The 6461-nt window shown below is 30.1% G+C and overlaps 3 non-coding genes across 3 annotated transcripts; all 3 read right to left on the bottom strand.

Annotated features, from left to right (window-relative positions):
- Positions 1–1094: 1094 nt before the first annotated feature.
- On the bottom strand, positions 1095–1167 carry TRNAR-ACG (transfer RNA arginine (anticodon ACG)). Its single transcript has one exon. It is a non-coding gene; the product is annotated as a tRNA-Arg (tRNA).
- Positions 1168–4624: 3457 nt separating this feature from the next.
- Positions 4625–4697, bottom strand: TRNAR-ACG (transfer RNA arginine (anticodon ACG)). The gene has a single exon. It is a non-coding gene; the product is annotated as a tRNA-Arg (tRNA).
- A 1691-nt stretch (positions 4698–6388) lies between these two features.
- Positions 6389–6461, bottom strand: TRNAR-ACG (transfer RNA arginine (anticodon ACG)). The gene has a single exon. It is a non-coding gene; the product is annotated as a tRNA-Arg (tRNA).

The raw sequence follows: 6461 nt of genomic DNA, 5'->3' as shown, positions 1-6461 counted from the left end.
ATTTTTCTAGTGTCTAACATAAAAAATATACTCACTGAATATTATACTACATGAATCAAAAAATATAAAGCGTGTAAGTACTATAGTGAGCACTTAATCAACACATATAAAGCATGTCAGTGAAACATTATAATGAACACATATAAATACCTTACAATCCACAAATTAGTGTTTTGATGACTATCTCAATATACATATTAAAAAAACATCATACAACTTAAACAAACAATATGCATAACCACATTTTAATGTTGGATAAAATGTCTTAATTACCAGGGTTAGAAAATCTCATCTTATTCTATGTCCACCTTTCAATCATGTATGTTCTGATTGCCTCGATCATATTAACTATTGAGTTAGGCCTAGCATCAATAATGACAATGTTAAATGATACTCACATCTTATCTAACATAATAAACCCTACATTCATAAATTGTTTATTCTTAAATCGTACACATTTTATAACCTTACATTCAGAAATCGCAAAAAAAATCCCTAAATTAAAATGGTCTTATCATGAATAGATTACAACCCATTCTTCTACACCTTCTTCATATCTTTCTTACATCCTAATGTCCCATCGTTATTCTTCGAAAGTTTGGTGTCTTATCCTCAACCAAATTAGGGTTATTTTATGAGTTAATGATTTGGAATCCATGTAGTGTCCACTTTGCACTTACAAATTACACTTTTTCATCTCGTATTCCACATCATTGCCAATTATACAAGTTTATTGATATTGACTACGATAATAGACAAAACAAATTATAAACATAATGCATTTTCAAAAGTATGAAAATATATTTAACTCAATTAAGATTTAAAAGCAAATACAAATTTAAAAGATTAACTTAGTCTATGTTGTTTTCACTTATCATCATAGAACCAAAATAAACAATAAGGAGAAGAATTGGTACTCTAAAATTTATTCAAATGATTAATAATATTCATAAATATAAATCATTTTCAAAGATTTATATATTAAAAACATATATTTTCTAGATATTTTGAATAAAAAATATATGAGATATTATATTTTCATTTCAAATAAATATATACTTTATTTTATGTAAAAAATGTCTTAATTTGATAAACGACTCTACTGGGGATCGAACCCAGAATCTCTGGTTCCGTAGACCAGCGCCTTATCCATTGGGCCACAAAGTCTTTGTGTTTTTTGTAAGTGTGTAATTTGTTAATATAAGTACTCGTTTTATTTCTTTATCTTTGTCGCGGTGAAGAGTCGGAGACCAAGCTATTGATTAGACTTGTCTCATGAATCAAAATATCACCACCGAACTTTAATTTATCCAAGGGAAGGGGAAAAGATTCAAAAATAAACCCAATATGTATATGCAAAGCTAGAAGATTAAACTTAAGCTAAGCAAAAGGGGGGGGGGGGGGGGGGGGGGGGGGGGATTCTAAAGGTACGGGGATGTGTTACGAAAAGGGGTACAAAATGTTTTCGGAAAATGTTACTTGACTAAAGGTAAGTCAAAGTTTGAGTTGATATGCTTCATGTGTACTAAAGCATTTGTAATTGAAAGATCCGTTGACTAAAAGTAAGTCGAAGGTTGTGTTTGAAATGCTTCATGTGTACTAAAGCATTTTCAAGTGTAGTTGAAAGATCCATTTACTAAAGGTAAGTCAAGGTTTGAATGGGTGTTTTAGTTTGAAAAGGGGGTAGGGTCAATGCATGAATGGGAAAATAAAATCAACAAACAAATAGACAATATATGACTAAGAAGTCAACATAAGATCCTTTCCCTTGGATTTAGGTAAATAAAGATACATAAATTGGTAAGCCATGAACAAGCTACTCACATGTTTTTGAAGTATGATGATCATAAACAAGACATGATAAAGGTTTACATAACACCACAAGAGATGACACATGAACATGTATGAGATACGTATTCAATCATCATGGGAGTTTATAAAGGAAATACTTGGATGAAGTGATAAACAATTACAAGATATGGATATAAAATCACAAATTGGTATAGAATTACAAGACATGATTTAAGCAAGTGTACATTACTCAACACAAGGGTATCAAACCACATAAGACAAGTATCATAATCAAGATATTGGTTGTCAAGTCAAGTTGTGATGAGAGAAGGATATTCAAAACATGGATCATATGAACATGGTATGGACAAAGTAAAATCTTAAATGTATCACTATGCATACAAGTTAAATAAGAGGCAAGAGCACATTAGGGACAAGTTTAGACCTAAACCCTACTCATGTCATGAATAAGAAACGAGCAAGTGGAAACCCTAATCATCTCCTAACCATTCATTCAAGCATGTTTTCAAGGTGAATCAATTTAGACATGATATGAAAATAATCAAGTTTAAACATGTTAAGTACAACAATCAACACTTGAAAGAGTGTGCTATGATCATACAAACTTTCAACAACAAGGTAAAACAAAAGATAAACCAAAGAGATTGATTAGGATCCTTAAAAACACCTAAAAAGCACATGTTTTATATCCAATAAAAAGTGGTAAAATAAATAATGTTTTTTTGGATTTTTTCATATCATCATAAAATAGACATACTTATGAACTCATGGCAAAAAGAATGGGTCAAAAAGGTTAAGGGATCATGAAGTTATGAATTTTTGAAGTTATGAAGAAAAATGTAGATTTCACTTTGCAAAACTTTTAAAACAACATCAAAATACATAACTAATTGATCCTTAACACACACTTAGTTTATCATAAACATTAAACTAACAAAACCTAATTTTTCTTCTGGATTGGAGTGTTCTTCTTTTTTGGAAATTTCTTTTTGGTTAGAATTTTCCTCTTAATTAGTGTTTGTTTAGTGGTTGTAGTTTGTTAAGATAAGTGTGATGCACTAAGTCTAGTTGTAGGTCTTACATTTAGCCAACTTAATATGTATTTTCTTAGTCTTCTTGTAGGTCTTACATTTAGCCAACTTAATATGTCTTTTCTTAGTCTTGTTGTAGGCCTTAGGGGTCCAAAACTTGTTATTTCTCTTCCAATGTTCATTTTTTCACCTTTGTTGTTGCTTGTGAATGTGTACCATTTGTAGACTTTAAAACTTGAGTATGACCTTGTGTTTGTACTCCATAAGTAAGTTCATTATTCCCCTAATATTATGTCCCTTCAGTTGGATGAGATTGAGGTGGATCTTTTCATGTTGACTTATTATTACCATTTTTTTCATCTTATGCACCTAACATGTAATTCAATCCTCCTAATCTTATGATTCAATTTATTCTATTTTGGTTTTCCTGTCACGTTCTTGTATCTTTGTGGATCACATAAATGATGTTTCTTGACCTATAGGTTAGAACTATTAATAATATATACATAATAAGGTTGTACACTACCTGAATTAGGCCATTTTGTTAATCACAAGAATGTACTTTTCTACTTTATAGTTCTTGCTCTTCATGTCAGTAGTTTAGTGAAGGCTAGGAAAACCTAAAAGTATTTGTTTCATCCATGGAAAGTCATGTGCTTGCATGTTGACACAAAGTATATCTCCAATTTTTTTCTAGTGTCTAACATAAAAAATATACTCACTGAATATTATACTACATGAATCAAAAAACATAAAGCGTGTAAGTACTATAGTGAGCACTTAATCAACACATATAAAGCATGTCAGTGAAACATTATAATGAACACATATAAATACCTTACAATCCACAAATTAGTGTTTTGATGACTATCTCAATATACATATTAAAAAAACATCATACAACTTAAACAAACAATATGCATAACCACATTTTAATGTTGGATAAAATGTCTTAATTACCAGGGTTAGAAAATCTCATCTTATTCTATGTCCACCTTTCCATCATGTATGTTCTGATTGCCTCGACCATATTAACTATTGAGTTAGGTCTAACATCAATAATGACAATGTTAAATGATACTTACATCTTATCTAATATAATAAACCCTACATTCATAAATTGTTTATTCTTAAATCGTACACATTTTATAACCTTACATTCAGAAATCGCAAAAAAAATCCCTAAATTAAAATGGTCTTATCATGAATAGATTACAACCCATTCTTCTACACCTTCTTCATATCTTTCTTACATCCTAATGTCCCATCGTTATTCTTCGAAAGTTTGGTGTCTTATCCTCAACCAAATTAGGGTTATTTTATGAGTTAATGATTTGGAATCCATGTAGTGTCCACTTTGCACTTACAAATTACACTTTTTCATCTCGTATTCCACATCATTGCCAATTATACAAGTTTATTGATATTGACTACGATAATAGACAAAACAAATTATAAACATAATGCATTTTCAAAAGTATGAAAATATATTTAACTCAATTAAGATTTAAAAGCAAATACAAATGTAAAAGATTAACTTAGTCTATGTTGTTTTCACTTATCATCATAGAACCAAAATAAACAATAAGGAGAAGAATTGGTACTCTAAAATTTATTCAAATGATTAATAATATTCATAAATATAAATCATTTTCAAAGATTTATACATTAAAAACATATATTTTCTAGATATTTTGAATAAAAAATATATGAGATATTATATTTTCATTTCAAATAAATATATACTTTATTTTATGTAAAAAATGTCTTAATTTGATAAACGACTCTGCTGGGGATCGAACCCAGAATCTCTGGTTCCGTAGACCAGCGCCTTATCCATTGGGCCACAAAGTCTTTGTGTTTTTCGCAAGTGTGTAATTTGTTAATATAAGTACTCTCGGTTTATTTTTTTATCTTTGTCGCGGTGAAGAGTCGGAGACCAAGCTATTGATTAGACTTGTCTCATGAATCAAAATATCACCACCGAACTTTAATTTATCCAAGGGAAGGGGAAAAGATTCAAAAATAAACCCAATATGTATATGCAAAGCTAGAAGATTAAACTTAAGCTAAGCAAAAGGGGGGGGGGAGATTCTAAAGGTACGGGGGTGTGTTACGAAAAGGGAAGGTATTAGCATCCTAATCATCTGTAGTACTCTACAGGAACCTTTTGATTTTATCTATGTTTTTAAGAGTTGTTTGCATTTTTTGATGGGATAATAAAAGGGGTACAAAATGTTTTCGGAAAATGTTACTTGACTAAAGGTAAGTCAAAGTTTGAGTTGATATGCTTCATGTGTACTAAAGCATTTGTAATTGAAAGATCCGTTGACTAAAAGTAAGTCGAAGGTTGTGTTTGAAATGCTTCATGTGTACTAAAGCATTTTCAAGTGTAGTTGAAAGATCCATTTACTAAAGGTAAGTCAAGCTTTGAATGGGTGTTTTAGTTTGAAAAGGGGGTAGGGTCAATGCATGAATGGGCAAATAAAATCAACAAACAAATAGACAATATATGACTAAGAAGTCAACATAAGATCCTTTCCCTTGGATTTAGGTAAATAAAGATACATAAATTGGTAAGCCATGAACAAGCTACTCACATGTTTTTGAAGTATGATGATCATAAACAAGACATGACAAAGGTTTACATAACACCACAAGAGATGACACATGAACATGTATGAGATACGTATTCAATCATCATGGGAGTTTATAAAGGAAATACTTGGATGAAGTGATAAACAATTACAAGATATGGATATAAAATCACAAATTGGGATAGAATTACAAGACATGATTTAAGCAAGTGTACATTACTCAACACAAGGGTATCAAACCACATAAGACAAGTATCATAATCAAGATATTGGTTGTCAAGTCAAGTTGTGATGAGAGAAGGATATTCAAAACATGGATCATATGAACATGGTATGGACAAAGTAAAATCTTAAATGTATCACTATGCATACAAGTTAAATAAGAGGCAAGAGCACATTAGGGACAAGTTTAGACCTAAACCCTACTCATGTCATGAATAAGAAACGAGCAAGTGGAAACCCTAATCATCTCCTAACCATTCATTCAAGCATGTTTTCAAGGTGAATCAATTTAGACATGATATGAAAATAATCAAGTTTAAACATGTTAAGTACAACAATCAACACTTGAAAGAGTGTGCTATGATCATACAAACTTTCAACAACAAGGTAAAACAAAAGATAAACCAAAGAGATTGATTAGGATCCTTAAAAACACCTAAAAAGCACATGTTTTATATCCAATAAAAAGTGGTAAAATAAATAATGTTTTTTTGGATTTTTTCATATCATCATAGAACCAAAATAAACAATAAGGAGAAGAATTGGTACTCTAAAATTTATTCAAATGATTAATAATATTCATAAATATAAATCATTTTCAAAGATTTATACATTAAAAACATATATTTTCTAGATATTTTGAATAAAAAATATATGAGATATTATATTTTCATTTCAAATAAATATATACTTTATTTTATGTAAAAAATGTCTTAATTTGATAAACGACTCTGCTGGGGATCGAACCCAGAATCTCTGGTTCCGTAGACCAGCGCCTTATCCATTGGGCCACAAAGTC

This window comes from Lathyrus oleraceus, chromosome 6, assembly GCF_024323335.1.
Source record: "Lathyrus oleraceus cultivar Zhongwan6 chromosome 6, CAAS_Psat_ZW6_1.0, whole genome shotgun sequence".
Taxonomy (NCBI): Eukaryota; Viridiplantae; Streptophyta; class Magnoliopsida; order Fabales; family Fabaceae; genus Lathyrus; species Lathyrus oleraceus.
This window is presented reverse-complemented; position numbering and strand designations above follow the sequence as displayed.